This window comes from Porites lutea, chromosome 8 (assembly GCF_958299795.1).
Source record: "Porites lutea chromosome 8, jaPorLute2.1, whole genome shotgun sequence".
Taxonomy (NCBI): Eukaryota; Metazoa; Cnidaria; class Anthozoa; order Scleractinia; family Poritidae; genus Porites; species Porites lutea.
The window spans coordinates 26909784-26932028 of record NC_133208.1 but is presented as its reverse complement, the minus strand read 5'-3'; the positions used below and the strand labels follow the sequence as shown (position 1 = coordinate 26932028).

Here is a 22245-nt window from a genome sequence, read left to right as displayed (position 1 = left end):
GCCAGTGTTAGTGCGAAATTTGATTTCATACATGAAAGCTTGAGAAGTAAATTCAGTTGTATTCTTTTTGCCTACAATTGATGATTGGATGCTGTAAAAAGAAGAGAGAGAATTATCCGAAAAATGCTTTTAAACAAAAGAAAAAGAAACCCGGGTTAAAATTTAACCCTGGGTTAGCTCTAATAGGCATTCGAACAACTGGGCCCAGATTGGTTAAAATTTGACAGGTGAGTTCATGCGTAAAATTTATGCGGCATCTTGAAAGTTGTTTACTTTGACAGCTGAAGCTTACAGAGTTTTGAGTCAACTTGTGATGTTTTTAACTGTCTTTCTCCACTGGATGTACAAAATGAAATACAGCTGCTATCAAGAGTGTTCTCTTATTCAGGGGCCGCGGAGCAAGGTGAAAAGTGGGAGGGCTGACAATTGAAAATAAGTTTTTCATATTGAAAATCGAAAAAAGGAATAAAATCATAGTAATTGATTTGTTTCTGTCGCGTGAGTTTGCATACTTTATCCAGTATTTGTTGCTCTTTATAGGTCGGCATTAGTGAAGATACCGAAATTCTTCATACGATTTTCATTCCGTCCAGCAAATGTGTTTGCGATCTGAATCACGTCCAAGCTTTCCGTTAATTTCTTATGACAATTAAGTACTGTCAAGTTGCTGAATCGCTGCTGTTTCATGTTCGATCTCAGCCACGTCTTCAGGCGACGTGCCGCTGAAAAAGATCTTTCACAGCAAGCACTGGTTGCTGGGTTGACCGCCAAAAGCTTACATAGTATTACTGCTTCACCAATTAGGCTTCGTTCTTCTTTAGGTAGCTTCTTAACTTCGCAGAGAACATCATCAAAGCATTCCATCGCACCTTTATCCTTCAGAATCTGACGCAGGACATGAAGTTGGGCCTTCAGCGAGTCAAAATTGATGTCGTCCTTGTATGACACTTTCATGTAGTCGAGCTCTGCTGTGTAGGATTCCCCATTGATACCTTTTAGTAAGAGGGACTCCATCTTTTCATAGGCTGTAAAGCTTGGTTGACTGAAACGCTGTTCTATGGCATTAACTATCAGATCAATAGCCTCAAAGTAGATGCGCCGATAGTGGTCCTTCGGTGTTTCGGGAAAGGTTGGCTGTCCACTTCCGACCTCGATCCTTGCAGGTGCTCGACGCTTTCGTGGAAGAAGCGGATCAGAAATGGCGTGATCTTTGCTTTTGCGAAGGACTATTGAGTAGAATGCTGAAAAGCTATCATCATTTCGGATGCTCTCTAGTACTGACTTAGTGAGTTGCGCTAAACGTTGTCCACTGACTGCAGACATCCTCGTCGACTGCAAGGTTTTAGATAGGTTATCAGAGTGAGAAAATAACCTCTCTCCAAGACTTAGCCCAAAGAAAAAGTCGAAGGTTTGCATTTGTGCTTGACAACCAACTATTCTTCCTCTAACATCTGGTTGCAGCTTATCTTCTAGGGACACCCTCCATTCTTCCATTAGAGCAGAATAGTTGCCGAGGATGCGCCTAAAGCAGGCTGCTCTTACAGTCCACCTTGTTGGACAGAGAGATACAATACCACCAAAAGCAGCAGAGTCGCTTTCATCTTCTTGCTCCAAATTTTCCTTGATTTGTCCGAGACTGCATTCACGCTTTGGGGAATACTTGATTAGTGTTGTAATCTCTTTTGCAGTATCCATGGTGTTTGATAATATTTTAGAGGCTTTGGTGACATCTTTTATACCAAGACTTAGTGAGTGGCCATGGCAGTGAGTGGGATGGGCTTTGGCTGTATCTGTAAAATTCTAGTTGCTACGCCAGATTTACTACCAAGCATGTTACTGGCGCCATCATAGCATTGCCCTCGGCAGTTGCTAAAAGATAACCCAAGCCTTATGAACACGTCTTTAATGACTGCTTCAATAGTGTCTGCACGAATATTTGGAATATTCACAAACCCTAGGAAATCTTCATGCGCTTCTAGTTCTTTGTCAATCCATCTAACACAGAGTGTCAATTGTTCCTTATTACTGACATCTGTGTATTCATCACAAAGGATTGAAAAAAAGGAGTTGTCTAAGCTAGTAACTAGTTGTCTCGATACAATGTCTGCCATGATTGACACCAGCTCCGTCTGTATTTCATGACAGGTGTACTTGTCATTTTTTCGCTGAAGCCAATCAGTAAGCAACGGTACATCATTAGCTCTCAATTTAAGGAGCTGGTTAAAATTGGATTCAGCATCTGTGTGTCCTTGCATAGCAAGGCCCTGCCGGTCAAGAAATCGGACGCTCTCAATTATTTTTAAGAAACATGCACGGTTTTGTTTCATGGTCGTGTCGGCTGCATTGCTACACATCTCAATTATGTTTCCACTTGACGCTATAACACCAACTTGGTGCTCACATGCCAAAATGTGACAATTGGACTTCTGGTGCTCTTGAAAGCGGGCAATAGCATTTTTCCAATTTGAATAACCACCCTTGATGAAAGTCAGTTCTTTGTTTTTTGCAGTTGAAAGGTTGCCTTTTTTATTTTGATGTGCACAGACGTAACAAATGACAGAATCACTTTCTTCGACATAATGCAACCATGGAAAATCGTTAAACCAGTTCGCTTTAAATGAGCGATTCCATTGTCCGATTTTCTTTTTAGGGAAACTGAAGTTATGTGGTTGATGAGGTTTACCCACAGGGTCAATGCATTTACTTGACAACTCGATGGTCGCAGCATTACTTGGTGTAGAATTGTGTACAACTACAATATTGAAAATGCAAAAAATAACGTTAATTTTGGACGCATTCGAAATGTCTTTTTCGTAAAAAGGAACTAAGATAATAATTGATGTATTTTTTATTATAAACCAATAAAAGAATACATATAAGGTAGTTGTTCTATTATACATGATTATTTTAATCACAGCTACTACAAAACATGCCCTAAATATCCGATAACAATAATGGCATACACAATATATAGCTTATTGAATAAAAAAAATGCTAACATCGTATTTTGCACCCAGCCTCCTAAAACCTGGCTTGTCAATAGTACGGTTTGAAAGCTGTAAAAATAGTAGACTTGGGTGATTTTGAAAGAATATTTCGGCAGTTTCTAAAGACAGCACTGCACCTGTTAAACCTATACTAAAAAGCCTGGATAGCTCTAAATGAGCGATAGCTTGAACATTATCTGGCGAAAGGGCTAAGCCATTTAAAGACAGCAGTTTAAGTTTAGACGACAGCTGTACTACCTGAATGACACTATATGCATTCAAATTTTTGCAGTTGTCAAGGAGTAAGTACTCTAAATTTGAACACACAGTTTTTCCCAAAAAATTGATATCTCTCAACACATCTTGCCAACTTAGATCTAGATAAACTAGTTTTGAAGAATTGGCTAAGTGACGTAAAAGTGCCACAGCCGAATACTTTATGGTGACATTCCTCATGGAAAAATAGGTGAAAGCTTCTGCATGGGACATTATTATTGCCATTGGGTGTTGATCAATTTTCTGGATCATCCACTCATCAATGGCGACAATCTGCCACAAACAATCTGTGTCGCATAGCCTCATCCATCTTTTAGAAACTCTGCACAATGAGCTCATAATCTCCCCCAGAGAAGTGTATTTCAAGATCTCGATCAGAACTTCATCGGGTAGCGCTGAATGAAATCACAAAACAGTAATTTAGACCGTGCTTCAAATGCCTTAGAACCTCAATTGCTGGGCGTGTTTAAAGAGTAAATAAACACACCATATATGTATCTCAAAATCTTTAAAATAACAAATATATGAGGATGTTTTATTACATAAAGTGTTTTCTCACAAGTGCCCTACCCTATAAACCAATGGAAATAACGAAAAGGATGAATGAAAAAATAAACTTACCCTCAATGGAAACAGATTGATCAACGCAGGTCTCACTCTCGGGTAAACAATCATCTGACAAAATTAAACGCATAGTTATTATATCATAGTTATTATACAGTCTATGAAATTCAACTTTATTTATAAATAAATAAATAATGTGTTTATTATTCTTTTGTTATAGCTAATGCTAAATTACAGGATTGCTGACAATAAGTAGAATATTATAAATAGAATAAATATATAACCCATCACCAAAAATCCAATTACACTTAACGAATATTAGTCAAACAACTCGCACTTCCAAAAAATGACACTTTTAACAATATATTGAAATGTTTACTGGACAAACTCAAACTCACCATTTTCACTGCAAGTAGTTGAAGAGCTTGCAGATAACTCTAATAAACGACCAACATACACAGTCAGTTCAGATTCAATGCAAGAAAAGACGCGATTACAATTTTAGTATAGAAAATCCTACAGTGAAGTGATCTGAAACATTTCTAACTATGGCCGTTCACTGTTCAAGTTATGTAATTCTTCTTGCCATCGAATATTTCATTGATTCGAAAGGAGAAAGACAAAATATAAAACTTTTATCAACTCAAAACAACTACTCACCTTCGTTTGGCTTGAAAAAGCTAGTAATTTTCAGCATTTCGTCTGATAAAAAAAACTCTGCAAGAGCTGGAAGTACAAAAACACGCTGCCGAACGAAGCGAAGGGGTGGCCAAGGCATGGCGTTTGATCAAGGGGCAAGTCGGCCCCAGGCGCCGCACAATTACCGCGAAAAGCACAGGAGCCCCACAAAAAGCCTGGCGTTTGAAATTAAAGAAAATACAGAGAATGTAGCGGAATATAGACGGAAAAAACTTGTTTCAAGTCTTTTTTTTATTTTAATTATTTTTCTTTTTAGAGCAAAAAGTGGGGGCGGGGGTGCCAAAAAGTGGTGGGGCCGCGGTCCTACCAGCCCCTCCCCCTCCGCGGCCCCTGTTATTCATGGCTGGTTTGTTTATTGGGTTTTTGGTTGTGAAATGAGTCGCTTGTCAAAGCCGATAATCCGATTTCGGATGGCATCGTTTTTGTTTTTCACCTTTGCTGGATGCGTACGAGAATTATAAAGGCTCAAGCGATCCTTGCCTTACTTGATAGCTTTCAGGACCTGCATCTCGAAAGATGGTAAGCCTGAGTAATTATTATATTTAAATCTAATTTCATGAAGTCCAGCGGCGCAGTTTATGAAGGTAGTTTATGCACGTTTGTATTAAGATTTGACTGAGACACTGATCTGACCTCATATGAGGTTTGATATAAGCTAAAGCTTGCAGAACTTTAAAAAGCCTTTAGTCGACATTAATTCACCGTAAATAGAAAGAAAAAACTTTCCGAAGAATATTTAGTTATAATTTTGGCTGTAGAAAGAAAGCTTTGAACGATTTTCTTGTCGTGAGTTCATCTTTGAAAACAGCCAACACCGGGAAACCGGCGGCTTAAGACATAAACTTTAAGCTTACTAGTAAAGACTTGAGGATTCTTAGACACACTTAAATACTCATTTGTTTTCGTGAGTGAAAATTGTTGTCTCTGACAATGTTCTATCGAATTATTTTTCTTTATTGATTTTTGGTAGTCTCAAAAGTGTAATTTTCATCGCTTTGCCGTTGTTTTCAGCCGTTCATAAACATCGCTTGCAGGAGTACTTAAAATGCCAAGCGTATCAAACGCTTTTTAAGAGAACACATCGTTATAAAACCGTAAATAAAAAACAGACTCAATAAATTATTTATCACATTGAAGCGTAACTCTTTTAAAATTTCTTCGCAAATTTGGTGCTTGTCAAAAGTTAGAACCGGCTGGCCGTATAGGTGATTTGGAAATTTTTTGAACGGTTTCGCTAATTAAAAGTCCACACGTGCTTCGATGGTTCAGAATATTGAATGAATGCAATTTGTCTTGAAAAATTGTGAAATAATGCATTTTGTACGAGGTCTGTATGATAAAAACAGCGTCTCATAGTACTCTTTCTCCTCGGATGTGGTGTATAAAAAAAATAAAAGATTGGTTTGCACGCACCCAGATTTATTGGCAAGAATTTGTAAACTTGTCGAACGTAAAAAAATTCGGTCTGTTTTGTTTTCCAAGAATTTGTTTTCCACGCCTTATCTACTGTGATCAAGAGCCATCATTGCTCTTAAATGTGACCGAAGACTATTTTTGGGTGTACATATAAGGCTATATCAACTCGATACAAAATTTGTTTCACTCCAAAATCACTTAGCTTTTCCCTCAAAAGTCACATGAATGTGCCCCTAAGTTAACTGATTTGTGGAATACAAAATTATTGTTTGATTTAAGTTACAAATTTATCAATGAGAGCTTCGCTTTTAGCTGTGGCTAAATATATATATTAGTCTCTTGGTACTCATAGCTCAGCGAGTGCATTTAAGTTTTCTTAGCTTTACCGTTGAGCAGGGTAAGGGTTATGAAAAAAAAAAATTAAAAATAAACATTCTTTCTATGTTCTCTGTCTGGATGTGGGAAAGCTGGGCGGGTTTGACATAAAGCAAGTCAGCCTGTGGTGACCACTTTTGATTATCGCCAATTGCTGGTGTGAGGACTAGGCGGCGATTTGGAATGGAAGTTGAGAAAGACCTGGTTACCACTCCAGTTGCATAAGCAGGGGGGTGATATAAGCAAAGATGGCAGCAATGTAGCCGTTTCCATAATAATCTGTGGGTATCTTATTAAACACACGTGCAAGGAGGAGGAAGAGAGATGAACATGATGTGAAAATTAAAAGCAACAAGGTATCTATTGTTCAAGCTCATTCTCAAGGTTCTTTCCTACTCGTGAATCCATCCATTTCAACCTCGTCTCGCTCTTGTTGTGTCAGGAAGTTTAACTCTTATTGACTGTTTTGCTTGAGTTTGAAAGCAAGTAAATTTGAACATTAACAGATAAAATTTTGTTTACCTTTATAAGTGGAAAACATTTCCAGCAGGATGCAAGAAAATGTGCTGACAGACTGAACTCAGAAAGGAAATTCTGAAAGACATTGGCATCTGAGCAGACTGGGAAGATATTACTTTGACCACGTAGTTAGTTTTGACCAACTATGATGTCCCTGGGGTAGGGCAGTAATTGATGCCTATGCCTGGTCTCCCCTCCTCCAGCTTAAAAATGAGAGGTGAATAATATCACACCGACCTACATGTATGCATTTAGTTTTTAAATTGCTTCACATTTACTAACACCTTTGGTTGAAATTCATATGCCTCGTATCAAAGTCCTTAAATGAAAATGAACTTCAATTTGTCCTCTAACTTGTAATGAGCAATTTTACAACTGTCAAATCTGAGATAATTGTTCAAAGAAAGCTTAATTATTAAGCCTTGGTAAATCCAAGCGTGTCCATCCGCCCCCACCCAATCCCTAGGGCATTAAATTTTATCGGGCATTTGGTATCTTCGAGTTTGTCTAATGATCGTGGCTCGTGGCTCGTGGGTACAAGTCGTGGGTCGTGGGTGTGGGTGTGGGTGTGGGTAATGTTTAAAATTAATTTTTAATCATTATTAATAATCTCTTTAACACTACGTGTAGATAAGTAATTACATTCATGCTACACGCTTGCGGGATCTGTGAATGGCCTGTCACTATTTATTTACCATGTTGTCAATCAATTCTTCTAGAAGCAGTTAACATTGTTCCTTTTTCAATAAATTATATGTTTTAAGCGAAATATTATTTCACTTAAAAAATACGCCTATTTAGATTGCTTTAGATATTTCTATAAAGAATATTTTTAGTACATATGCTTTAAAAGATACGTGTGGTTTCTGTCTCATTGACCACCCTGGCGGCCCCACAGTATTTTTTGTATCCTTCAAAAAAATTGCCCCCACCATCATGATCAGTTCGCACATGAAAGGAAAACAATCAATGCATCATTTGAAGATTTTAAAGGAAAAGACACATTCTTTGTAAGCAGATTGGCCTAGAAAAACTCTAGCGGCTAGGAGCAATTTGCGAAGGGTGCTTTACGCATTTTGATGAGATTGTCACAGATTTCCTATAAATATGGCATTTGCAGCTTTACAAGAAAATGGAATTTGGGTGGGTAGGGAATTTGCTAACCGGCGTACAGACGTCCTCGATCCGTCCCTCAGAAAAAATCGGGAGAAGAGACGTCTGTGAATCGTTGTCGTTAATCGTGTTCTCATTTCCCCGGAATGTTGGGGAAAGCTTCTCATTGGTTGCCATAAATAATTTCCGGTGTTGTGATTGGTGAATGAATCTCAGAAAAGATTTCCCGGAAAACCTCATCCTTTGTGGACAGCTTACCACAGAGTCGGGTTGTTTGTCAACACCTTTTTAACTGTCAGAGAAAAAAACAAAAAGAGAATGTTTAGCAGAACACGATTGACGACAGCGATTCACAGACATCTTTTCTCCAGATTTTTTATGAGAGATCTAGAGGATCAAAGACGTCTGCTCACAGGCTAGGAATTTGCACACTTTTTTAAGCCCCACCATGGAGTTTTTGTATGAGCTGCCTGGCCCCACCGTGGGGCATTTGTATCTTTTCCTATCTTTTTGTCGAGGGTTGACGGTCGAGGGTTCCATGTCGAGGGTCGAGGGAACCATGTCGAGGGTAATCTTTTTTTTTAATTTTTCTTATAGAGAAAATGTGTTGTTGTTTAATTAAAATAGTACGTGGACATTCGAATTCGCTTAAAAGCAAAGAACCTTCTCCCTTCCTGTAAAGGTAGACAGGTGGTGCCTAAAAAAAATATCATAGAGCTTAGGCAGGGGCACCCAACGACTGTTTTCTGTAAAATATCTGTTCGGAGAAGCAAAAACTGCCTCCAATTTTCTATTACTTGAGGAAGGCTAAAAATTTCTAGATGGCCGTTCCATTCACGTACAGTTTGTAACTTATCTAATAAATTCCCTACGATTCCCCACCAAACAAGTAAGAACTAAAATGGATGGAGATGTCCACGCGCCATTTGTTTTTTAAATTCTTCTTGTTTGTTTTTTATTTGTTTTCCATTTTTCAAAAAAAAAAATTTTAAAAAATTGTTACCCTTAACCGTCTACATGGAATCCTCGAATTTAAAAATTTAATTTTAAGAAACAAACGGCGCGTGGACATCTCCATTCATATTAGTTCTACTTGTTGGGTGGGGAGGGAGAGGGGAACAGCACACGTTACTTGATAACAGGTTTCTCAATATGAGCGACTGCCTAAGAACGTCTTCTGCTCTGTTGACGAGCCACCATATAGTAAAAAATGTCGTAAAAGAAGTTTAAAAAAACTCATTTAACTGATATATTACTGTCAAAATGAGTTTGGCCGCCTGTGGAAGCAGGAATTTAAAAATAACAAATAAAGGATATGCGGCTAAATTAGTGATAAAGGCTAGGCCCTAACCTGACCCTTTCAACTTTTCCCAGTTTTTGGCTAGGCGGACCGACCCATCTTCACTGAGATGGAGGCGATGAAAACCGAAACATATTACTTTATTGAAAGTTAGCATAATCGTCTGCTTCGATCTGATCGCTGTTCGTGAATAAAAGCTCCCCTTTTCGTGCAAGATAGGAAATAATCGCTGAAGCCGTTGTGAAGAAAATTTTTGCGCAGACACCTCTGATTTCTGTTTGAAATGCACACTAGGGATAAAGATGGGTACAAAATTAGTTTCGCCACATGACTTCCTATTATCCCACTGCCGCCATCAACTGCGCCGATAAGTGTTGGTTTTGCGTTCCTTTTTTCTAGGTGTTTCAAATTTCTGCAGTGATATACTTTTTAAGCTGCAGAACATTAACGTTGGTAATTGAAGGAATCTTTTATTGCGGCGCGACTCGGACGATAGCATCAACCATCTAGATTATCACTCTAGCTACGCACCTTATACGTGCCTAGGTCACGATTTCCAGTGTCGGTGATTATCGATGACTTATCATGGCGAGTTTCTACTTCATTGAAAGCACGACAATTCGGTCGCATACAGTGGGATAGCTTAAAAAACAAGAATCGGTGAAATATCCATATTCAAACTACCCCACTGAACAGCCAAGCAAGGCAGAGAAGAGGCAGACGTGACTGAAATATAAGCCAAAGCAGGGGCACCTAACGACGGTTTCCTCCTAAATGCATTAAAACACTTTTTCGCTTATCAAGAGTACTATCAAATCTCTAGAAATGCATTCTAAAAAAAGCGGCGCTATAAAATTGAGTTGTATCTGTTCGGTCGCCCTATGGCAACTTGACTCTTTTCGAAATTACTTAGGGCCTCAGTATTATTTTCCTGAAAGTTTTAGATGCAATTTTAGGTTTTACGAAAGTGAGAATTTTTCTGATTCCTCTCTCCATCGCATTTTCGAATCCAAAAATTTTAGATTTCCTTTTTCTACGAAAAATAGGCTAACTTAGGGACTGAAATGCGAAAAACTAAACTTTAGAAAATCGTAGGGAATTTATTAGATAAGTTACGAAAAGTGTACATGAAACGGAACGGCCATCTAGAAATTTTTAGCCTTCCTCAAGTAATAGAAAATTGTAGGCAAGTTTTGCTTCTCCGAACAGATATTTTACAGAAATAAAACAGTCGTTGGGTGCCCCTGCCTAGGCTCTATGATATTTGTTTAGGCACAACCTGTCTATCTTCACAGGAAGGGAGAAGGTTCTTTGCTTTTAAGCGAATTCGAATGTCCACGTACTATTTTAATTAAATAACAACAACAACAACACCACATTTTCTTTATAGAAAAATTGAAAAAGAAAATTACCCTCGACACGGTACCCTCGACCCTCGACCCTCGACAAAAAGATAGGCTCCACTTTGACTGGTCATTTTTGGATGCGAACATTGTCGAACATTTTGTAATATTTCCCAAATAGTTGTTGCTTAATGCACTTTGCTGTATAACGCTGTAATGATTTCTTTTTTCTTTGGCTTTTTTCGCTGCTTTGCACTAAACCCTTTAAAGAAAAAGAACGCCGCAGTAAATTTCATGTCGTAATGAAACGCAACAAAGCGAAACAACAATAAACTGAGTTGTGGAGTAACGCAACGATGCAGCAGGTCGGTACTGTATGTTCTGCTTTGCTGTGATCAGTAATGTGACCTTCTTTGGGAAAACATACACTAACGATAATCCGTTACTTGTTAGAAAACTAAAGGATAGCTAACAATTAATTTTGGTCCATCAAACGTTTCACATCTACTTGTAAGAGGATTGTGAAAATCACCTTCGCCGGAATTTGATCGGGCTAATCGATCGCTCGTCCTGTACCTGTAAACTCGAAAACGAAGCACCCAAATCTCGAAAACGAAGCACCCAAAACTCGAAAACGAAGCACCCAAAACTCGAAACCTGTCTGCCCTTTAAAAACACGAGACAGTCCCTTGTCAAGTCACCAATGCTAATACAGCAGGAATCAGGCACGATAATGTAGAACTGCGAGGTGTTGCAAATGCATTCCGCCGCCCTGACTAAATTTAACAAAGTGAGGACTTTCCTGTTTTGGACGCGATCAAAGTGTATTACTGGCTGCCGGTTTCACTAGGCCAAAATACTAGCTGACGTTCTTTCTAGGTTTTTCTTTACAAAACTAGGCAAACGTGACATCTGTTTTCTACCTACGTTTTCACTGTGAAATTTTACCCGGATATTCAGCTGGATATTGATTTCAGCCATTGCAGTGATCAAGCGATTCAAATTGCAATAGCGCACAACTTTCGAAAATGACGGAAGAGGAAGCGCTTTTTTAGTCGCAGGCTATTACCCGAGGACAAATTCTGCCTGGAAGCGTTGATTATTTTCAGGATATTTATTATCGAAACCAAGCTGGATTTTGCTTCCTTTAGCGATAAAAATCTTCAAAGACGACGAAATTTTGTTGCCGAACGTGACTTTCCCATACTAAACTCTTCTACTGGTCAGGTTTAATGTCTGAGTCACAGCAGGGACCAGAAATTTGTGACGTCATTCGTGGAAAGCGCTATTGTCTGTTGTACATTTTTTAAAAAGGTTCTGCTCAACTTACACAATTTTCCCCTGCGGAACATAAACTGTACCGAACCGTATCTTGGTCCGCTATATATAAGCTATATCATCGTTCAAATTTTAAAGTGTAAGATCCCTGAAAGAGTTCTCCTCACTGGAGCAATATGTAAAAGGTTTTCAAAGGTTTCACGCCGGTGAAGATGTGCGGCCTGTCACCTCTTGAAAGTTTTTACGTTCGTGCTTGTGGCTACCCTCACAATCTCATTGAAAAAAATTACCCCGGAGGTTAAATTTGCTGAACGGAAGTCGGCAAGGAAGTGTGAGAAAAAATTCTGCCTTTTGTTCAGTCTTACAAGGTAACCCCGCCGTTGCATCACCCAATGAAGAACTTTATGAGCAAATGACATCTAATCCAGCCTTTACTGAGAGAAATATTCAAAAACCCAACGCTTATCTCCTAGATTCTTGTCCGGAGCAAAAATCTTTGGTCACGTATCACACTCTACAGAGCGTGTACGTATGTGTTTGGCTTGTCAACACTTTGACTTCAACAGCGTCGATTGGTTCTCCGATAATCTGCCTGTGATCTCCAGCTGATACTTGCGAACAACGGGAAAGGAATTTATCTTTCGGTTCAGCAGACGTTCGTGGGGCAGGAACGCGTGACGAACCCGTAAGAACGTCTGCGTGGGAGGCTATTTGTCGACCAGTTGAGAAGAGCGCATTAAGGGCGACCTTCCACCTGGGTCACTGAAGCAATAGGACTAGTTTATAATGAATGCAAGCTCCTTAATGATCATAAAATAAATCTATAAATAAATTTAAAAAGGAGTGCCCAGGGTGGTGTCGATATCATTTGTTGACCTTTGTTGTTTGGTTCGCCAAACGCAGTTTCAGTTCCCCATTTTAGCTGCCATTTGAACCCCAAGAACTTCCAGCCTTTCAAATGCACTTTATCGAAAATTCTTGATTTGAGATTCTGTACATGTACTTTTAACATTCCGCTTTCCTTCGGTACGTATACAGTCTGCACTTGACCTTCTTCACGGCGGTTTTTGACTTATTCCATTTATACGTTAAAATTAAAAAAACGATATTCATAGAAGACTGAAATATTCATCAGATACTACATTATAGAACACTATCGATTCATCTTCATCGAAAAAAAATTAATATTTGGGCCCATTAAATATAATTTCATGGAGTTTGTGTTACCCCCAGTTGCGTGACGGTTTCAACATTTTATGCAAAAACATCGAAAGTGAACTTCGCGTTTACCTCTCTCGACGGGTTGCTTTTTAATTGCCCAAGCTGGATTTTTCATATGATGTACTACAACAGTAGGGCTTTACTGAGGTATAATAATTCTTCTAAAATTCCATGTACCAAACCATGATTTTTTCCATCAACGTTTCGCAAAATTTCACTGTTTATGAAAGTGCTGAAGATAGGAATCTTCGGGCGATTTTTAACCGAGTAAAAATGCATTATCTTGCAATATTTGTACCAAATAGTATGGCAACTAGAATGCCTTACTTACCTGCCAAAGATGAACTTGTTTCCTTGGACCGCCTTTCTTCCTGAGAGCTTTATAAATGGTATAATTCAAAAGGTTTTGGACCGGTGACTATAAGGCGTGGGGCAGCATTTCACTTTTTGGCGGTTTTCTCGAAAATGAAAATTCTTTGGAAACTATGATTCTTTCTCACTGAAAATGAAGTATTTCGAAATTTCAGTTTTGACAGCGAATTCTCGATATTTACAGACAGCCACTCTTAAACGCGCACCAAAACGCAACTTTTTAAATAACGGAAAGGTCGATTTCCCCCATCACTATTCTGGTGTGGAAGGATGAAAAAGGAAAACTATCTAAAGCAAGACTTCACGGGATCTAATCTCGCGCAGAACAAGAATGTTTCACTGCCGCTTTCTTTTTTTAACATGAAAAGAACATTTACAAGCATAACTTAGCATATCTAAGTTAACTTCCCTCTTTTTGGGTGATATGTTCAAGCTTGTTATTTCTGACTACGAGTTTATCGGTAGGGGTTCTTAAATCACTAATTTCGAAAATCGAAGCGACTCACCAGAGGTCGACAAACAACGCCTCGGAGGTACCTTTACACAAATGAAATTTGTAAGTAACTTTTCACTGCCGTTGCCGCCATCGGAGGTTCCACTGAATTTTTATACTTCATGCTTTACTTACCTTTTGATGACAATTTCAGTTTCATCTTCAGAGAAACGAAACACAACGTTCGCATAATTATAATGTTAAATGGTACTAATTTTGCTTGATCGGATTACTTTTGGTTTTTCGCTGTCGATACCTTTTAAAGATTTTAAATTATGTTAGCAAGTGAAATAAATGGAAGCTTTGAAAAACTTCACTGGATATTGACAAAGCCTTTTCCTCACTAACGACTTAAATGAGTGGGTCCCGATGGTGGGGTGAGGGGGGGGGGGGGGGAGGGTACTCCTGATCTCAAGTGAAGGAGGTAATTGAAAGATTTTTGGGGGTTTGAAATTTTCGATTTCGGGATTTTTTTGGCTACGATTTCATTTACGCGGGGATTTTTTGCGTACTCAAAACAATTTGAAGTTGTCATTTGTATGTTGTTGATGAAACAGAAAATGTTCTTGGGTGTCCCTAGTGTTGTTTGGGTTTCGTTGGAAACCCTTGGTTTCTTTTTGGGGGGTTGATTTTTGTCCCAATTCGATCATCTCGTCACTTGAAATCCGGAGTACCCCCCTTGAGAACTCGGTGTCAAAGAAGGAGTTGGTAAATTTGAAATAACACAATTTGCATTTGCCCACTTGAGGCAGTAATCCTAGCTACAGTGGTAATTAGACATTTGTACGGTACGTCAGCCCGAAATTAGAAGAGGCTTCATATGATGTTAAAAATTCCTCAAATCTCGTAGGCTGTTATCCATGTAAAATCCTCCTTGATCTGCAAAATTCTTCATATCATACTCAACCTCATTCAATAATCAGGGGCACCCAATGATTGTTTTCTGTAAAATATTTGTTTGGAGAAGCAAAAATTACCTAACATTTTCTATAGCTTGAGGAAGGCTAAAAATTTCTAGATGACCACTCTAATTTAGTATGAGAAAATAGAAGGGATTCCCGTCACGTAACGTTAAATTTCCAGCCAGCTGAGGGTACATCGTGCCGAGAATTAAAAACTCTAAAAAGAAAATGGCCGGGGTGTTGAATGTTATTCGGGCGAGAGAGGAAGTTCACGGAGAAGAGATTGTGTCGCATTTCTTGATTTTTTTGCAAAAGGCACAGGAAGCACGAGAATTGATTAAAAATCGTGAGTTAAACCTATTTGTATAACGCGATCGCCTGTCTCACCGTACCAAAATTATCATATCTCGGTTAGCATTCGGAAGTCAATCAAGCGCGGTCATTGCACGAGTACTGAACAAGAATGCTGTATCATGACAGACTAGAAACAATAGAAAACTCCCAAAACCCAAACTCAACCAAAACGCTAAAAATCTTCAATGTTACTCAAGTTTGGGCTTACAGAAGATAATGTCACAGTTTCTCAATGACCATGAAATTCAGAATCCGGGTAGTTAGTTAATCAATTGTGGCCCTGAAAAAATTTTGAAGGAAAAAAACTACGAGTTTTTAAGAAAATGCTTTTTCGTGAGAAGGACTCTTAAACGCTGACAAACGTCAACAAATAGCTAAAACTATAATTTCTATATGTTTGCATTGCTCGAAATCGTGCGCATTTACAAAAGCAAGGCCCTGAGGCTTTTTACTGACTTGCAAGGACCCATCTGTTATAATGATCCCCAAAATAAAGGGGTAAATTTCATAGTTTATTAGATATAATCGTTTAAAGTTTGCTTATCATTTTCACATAAATTATGACCTAAATTGGGAAACCGCTGAATTTCTCGCATTGGGTCTTTGCAATTTTGGCGAACTAAACTCTGTTCAACACAAGGCACTAATGCGAACTATATGTAGCCGAGAGATTTTCACGAAAAAATGCCGGCAACAGCAGAATTTCGACTCAGAACCCAAAGAGGCTTGGCACTATAACCACGTGACATTTACTCCGATCGCCAAAACTTTTATGCTGTATTGTAGATTGATCTATATGTTATCCATGCTATATGTTAGACTTACGATCAAAGTAAAGGCAGTGGGGATACCAGAGAGCTTCAAAGTAGGATGGGAACCTCACAAAATAACTGGGTCGAGTCACCTTAAGTTGCCCTAGGATGACCGAATAGATTCAAATTCTGTACCGCCGATTGGAATGCATTTCTAAAGATCAAAGAGTACTCTGGATAGCCTAGAAAGTGTCTTCAATGTTAGTAGGAGAAAACCGTCGTTGGGTTCCACTGAGTAATTGCTAGGCAGCCCATTCCAAGCAGTCTCTTTTGCTGGAAAACATATTAGATCATGCTAAGTTATCTGGGGACAGATATATGGGTAAATCAACCACTAACCCCACGAGACCTGTTTTTGAAAACCAATAATCGTTATTCTACTCGATATTCAATTCAATTCAATTCAATTTTATTATTCACACTTTATAAAAATATTAACATTATATATAGTAAGGTAAGAATACACTAATAAAGTAGAAGAAGAAGGAAAAAAAAAAGGAAAAATAATGGCTTGGGTAGAAGTGTACGGTGGTCAGAGGAGCTTAGCTTTCGAGCTAACCACCGCTATATTATGATTGGAAATACAGAATAAATGTGCGCTTGGTGCCATGGTAACTATGGACGATTATGCCAGCAGTCAGGTTATGTGAGACAGTCATATTACCATTGTTGCCTTTGAGAGTTAACTAGAATTCGCGTATATTCTTTTTTGAACTTGTGGTAGCTAAGTTCTTATCTTAGTAGGAATCTCTTCCCAAGTTTTGGTTATGGCCAACTTAAATGTGTGTTTGCCGTAATTTGACCTTACACGTGGTACATGAAAGTTAAGATTTGAGGGTATTGTTTGAGTGAATATCAGACACCTTTACAAGGTAGTTTTGAAACACTTCAAGGATATTGGCTTCATTTTGTGAGATTTTGTGAGCTAGCAAGGAGATTTTGAGTTTAAAAATGCTATGTTAAGTATATCTAGAAGTTTGAGGTAGGGTGCACTACTTTCTCTATTATGGCTAAAAAAATATGCAGCGTATACATTTATTTTGTTTCGTTTGAACTTTAGTTAATCTACTTGGGTATGTGTTTCCCCAACTCATAATTCCATAATGAAGGTAGGGGTAGATAAGTGAGTAATATATTTGTTTGAGGGTGTTTAAAGTTAAGAAATGGCGTAATCTGAAAAGGATTCCCAAGTTATTAGATATTTTGCTGTTAATGTGCTGAATGTGGGAAGCCCAATTAAGATTTTTGTCAATATAGATACCTGGGTATTTGATGTAGTTCTTTTCTTCAATATTGTGTAAATTAAGCTTAAGTTTATTTGCTTTTTGGGGGGAGGAGGCCGTCATATAGTGGGTTTTCTTAAAGTTTACAGAAAGTTTATTAGCCGAGCAGTAGCTAAGAAGATGGTTGAATTCCTCATTTATAGTTTTTTCAAGGTCCTGTAGAGAAGTGGAAAAGTAGAAGAGAGTGGTGTCATCAGCATATGTTCTAATATTTGCCTTTTCTAAACAATTAGGCATGTCATTGATATATATCAAAACAGAAATGGGCCAAGGGTAGAACCTTGTGGTACACCACATTGGATAGAGAGTGGGTTTGATTTAGCATTTTCAACATCAACATTCTGTGTTCTGCTCTCAAGATAGCTTTTAAACCACTGCAGAGGGACACCACGGATCCCGTATCTGTATAATTTCTGTAGTAGGATCTGATGGTTGACAGTACCAAAGGCTTTAGATAGGTCAAGAAAAATACTGCATATAGCTTCATTGTTGTCAATTTTCATTTTAAGATTGTCAGTGAGTTCAAGAATTGCTTGCTCAGTAGAATAATTTTTCCTCAATTTGGACCAATATTTATAAAGTACTCATTGAACTGATTGACAATGTCATGTTTATCGGTGTAGGTTTTTCCATTGTAGTGTAACTTTGCTGGTACAGTGTGCCCTTTAGGTTTCCTGTTTATAATGGTGCCAATTAACTTCCATGTATTTTTTAGGTTGTTCTTATTTACTTCAAATTGCTGCTTATAGTAGGATGACTTACAGGTCCATTTCAGCTTATTCAGAGTATTTGAGTAGTTTTTATAGTAAGTTACCTTGTCTAGATCTTTAGAAAGAAAGTGCATCCGATAAATATTTTGGTTGTTAAATAACTGACTGCAAAACTTAAAAAGTACAAACTATTAAAAGACTCTCACTTAACATCGCACCAGTGACATTAAAAGAAAATTAACGGCGAAAAGCAGCTGCAAAAAAGGACTATTTTTCTGAAGTACACATTTCAATTTGCTTGCAATGCAAAAAGGTGTCGGGTAAAATATCTACATCCTGTTACAGCTTTGATCGAAAAAACCTTTGTTCAGAAATTAGAGGCAATAAACAGAGGTCATCAGTAGACGGAGGGGGGGGGGGGGGGGGGGTGGGAATGTAGGAAAACTGATAACTATTAACGTTTTTCTTGAGAAAAAGAATGGCATTTCCTTATTAAGTAAAAATGATTTTTACTTCATGTATTTATTTCAAATATTTACTGAACAGAACTAATTTTCAAGGAGTGTCCCAAAAAATTAAATTCTGGACGAAACTTTTCCTCACTAATGTTCAGCACAGTGAGTAGTTTCAGCATAAAGGAAAGTTTAATTTGGCCATTCCAATTTTGCTCGAGCCTTATTAAAAACAAAGATAAAAAACAATGGAACTACTGAAATATTTCGCATCTATAAATAACAAAATTACCATGCATTCTAATAACTTAACGACAATTTCACCGTTAAAAAAACATACCGGTCCTTCCTTTTATGTTCGTCTCAAGAAAATGTTTTTGCATCAGAAGTTAAAGGATTACCACTCACATTAAGCTTCCTCAGCTTCTTTAAGTCACCAATCTCAGATGGCAGTTCTGTAAGTTTGCCATCAGACTAGTGCAGCTCCTCAAGCTGGTTCAGCTTCTGTATGCAGGTAGGAAAACTAACCAACTGGTTGCTACTCACATACAGCCTCCTCAGCTCCTTTAAGTCAGAAATCTCAGATGGCAGTTCCGTAAGTTTGTTATCAGACACGTTCAGCTCCTCAAGCCCGTTCAGCTTCTGTATACTGGTAGGTAAACTAACCAACTAGTTGTTACTCACATACAGCCTCCTCAGCTCCGTTAAGTCACCAATCTCAGATGGCAGTTTTGTAAGTTTGTTATCAGACAAGTCCAGCTCCTCAAGCTGGTTCAGCTTCTGTATACTGGTAGGTAAACTAACCAAATGGTTAAAACTCACATACAGCCTCCTCAGCTCCGTTAAGTCACCAATCTCAGATGGCAGTTCTGTAAGTTTGTTATCAGACAAGCCCAGCTCTTCAAGCTGGTTCAGCTTCTATATACTGGTAGGTAAACTAACCAACAGGTTGTAACTCACATCCAGCGTCCTCAGCTCCTTTAAGTCATCAATCTCAGAAGGCAGTTTTGTGAGTCTGTTTCTATGCAAGTAGAGTCTGACAAGATTTTTCAGCTTGTTAATACTTGTTGGTAATTCAGTCAGGTTATTGTTGTTCAGTTTGAGTTCCTCCACTTCAGTCAGTTCAGTGACTGCATCAGGTACCCTGGAGAGTCCTTTTCTACTTAGATTCAAACTTATCACTGCACCTCCATCTTTAACATAAGCTTTTAGTTCTACACTGGAAAAATCCGCCATGATTCAAAATATTAAATAAAAGTATCCTTGTCCTTTCTTTGTAATCTAAAACGAAAATATTAAAAATAGTAATTAGCAAATTAGCATAGGAAATAGCATGATTTATGGTGATGTTTGCATAAATACCACGAGTGATATTTATATCATACGTAATTTCACGAGCCGATAGGCGAGTGAAATTTGAGACAATTTTGAAATATCACGAGTGGTATTTAGGCTAAATATTACGTACAAATTATGCTATTATTTGTTTATACTACTACCCGCAAAAGGTTTGTAATTTTCACATGTAGGTATTTCAAATTAAGCTGAAATACCACTGCTCTAAGCCAATGAAATTGCAGAAATTTCTCATGTAGTAGTATAAACGTTATTATTGATCACCCCTGACAGTGTAGGTAGGTGAACTTTCAGGCACAAAAAGGAAAAGAAATCTTAAGGTTCAGAAAGCGTATATACAAGTAAATTTAACGTTTTTGCAAGACAACATTATTTATCATATTATTATACTCAAATATTTCTCCATTTGTGATTGGCTCGAGTCCCCTGCCCAACTCTTCACACCCAGCTGGCATTGACCAAGGGCATATCTGCACTGGCGAGAAAGCTGTCTAAGACAAAATTTCTGTCATCACCAATGCTTTACAAATGCAGATGGTTTGTCACAAATTTAGAAATTTTGCCCCAGAAGGGACAATCTTCAAAGGCCACGCGGACAAAATTTGCCCTGGGTTAACTACTGGACAAAATGAAAACATGACTTTTTCCTATCAATCATTTGTTGTAAAGGCCTGATTATTCTTTCCATTAAGTTGACAGATGCCACGAGCTGTTGACAGTAAATAGTTTTCCGTGCGAATCAACTTTTCAAAAACAATTAAAATTGTCACCATACAAGTTTCAGCTTAGATGTTTTAAAGACAATTCTAAGTTTGTCTGCTAGTGTGGAAAGGTCCCACATTTCACAACACTGGTACCTGCAATAATGTCAATTGTACAGCAGAGTGAGACCATCAATTAACATTAAGGAGAAGGTTATGAAAACAGTTTTTGTCAGTGACATCCTCCAAGCCTGCATGCATGCAGATGTCTGCTCTTTCCTTTGTTGCATGCGAAAACGTGGAAAAGGGAAACTTTTATGCATGCAAAAAAGGAAATAGGAGATGTGTCCACCCTGGTAACGTTGAAGCTGGGACAGGAATAATTTAAAACGTGAAAGCTTCCTAGAGAGTACTTATTATTACCTTTTCTACAGAAATCTTTTGGAGCCCTGAATGAAGAAATTTTGTACTTGCTGTCAATTCCACGAATTATTCATTTTACTTTTTTGGGAAATTATCTACATATAGCCTTACAGTGTTACTACTGTAATCGGGGCCACGCCAGACAAAGTTGACCAATCAGATTACAGGAAAATAACAATAAATTCCAAGAGGGTTGGTTGTGGGCCAATCAGCAGCTCACAAAAACAAAAAGTTACTCAAAGCACATAATTTAATTTTGATAGCAAAATGTTTCACCTGTGTTTTCCTATTTAAAACGTTGCATACAACACTCCAGGAGACCTTAATTTCTTTGACAAAAGCTGTTGTTTTGTCTGCATCTACCCCCAATTTCTTCGCTACTATTGCCATGCATTGCAATAACATGCCACTGCAAGTCAAAAATACAACTATCGTTTATTTTTTTTGCCTCCATCACACACTGCAACAGACCTCTCAGGAAACACATGCTTTCTTCAGCAGGTTCAAAAGGTCATGTCTCTGACTAGGTTGAAATTGGCTGATTTTAATCCATGTTGTTTATTTCGTTTCGTGGTAACGGTAATTATATTTGACAACTGACTTTTTCGAATGTATTGATATTTTCCTGTAATCCGATTGGTAAACCTTGTTGACAACCGAGGTGGAGGATCAGTGATTTGCATCATTCAACGTAATTACATGTAGTGGGTATTTAAGTCATCATAGATTAGCGAGTATATTTAAGCTTTCTTAGTTTTACCGTTGAGCAAAATAGGGTATTATCAGTAGGCCGGGTTACAAAAAAATTTAAAAAAATAAACATTCTTTCTATGTTCTCTGTCCGAATGGGGGAAAGCTGGGCACATGTGGCGGATTTGACATAAACAAGTCAGCCTGCTGTGGCGACGTGCCACTTTTGATTATCGCCAATTGCTGGTGTGAGGACCAGGGATTTGGAATTGAAGATGAGAAACACCTGGTTACCACAGTCTGAACAGTTGCATAATCAGGGGGGTGATAACCAAAGATGGCAGCCATAGTTCCCATGGGGATCTGTGGGTATCTTATTAAACACACGTGGAAGGAAGGAGGAGAGATGAACATGCGCATGATTTGAAAATTAAAGGCAACAATTAGGTATCTATTGTTCGAGCTCATTCTCAGGGTTCTTTCCTACTCGTGAATCCATCCATTTCAACCTCGTCTCGCTCTTGTTGTGTTGGGAAGTTTAACGCTTATTGACTGTTTTGCTTGAGTTTGAATTAAGCAAGGAAATTTGCACGTTAACAGATAAAA

General features: G+C 38.2%; 1 pseudogene; it reads right to left on the bottom strand.

The window, feature by feature from the left end:
- Positions 1-523: 523 nt before the first annotated feature.
- Positions 524-19705, bottom strand: LOC140945449 (zinc finger MYM-type protein 1-like; annotated as a pseudogene).
- Between the last annotated feature and the right edge of the window lie 2540 nt (positions 19706-22245).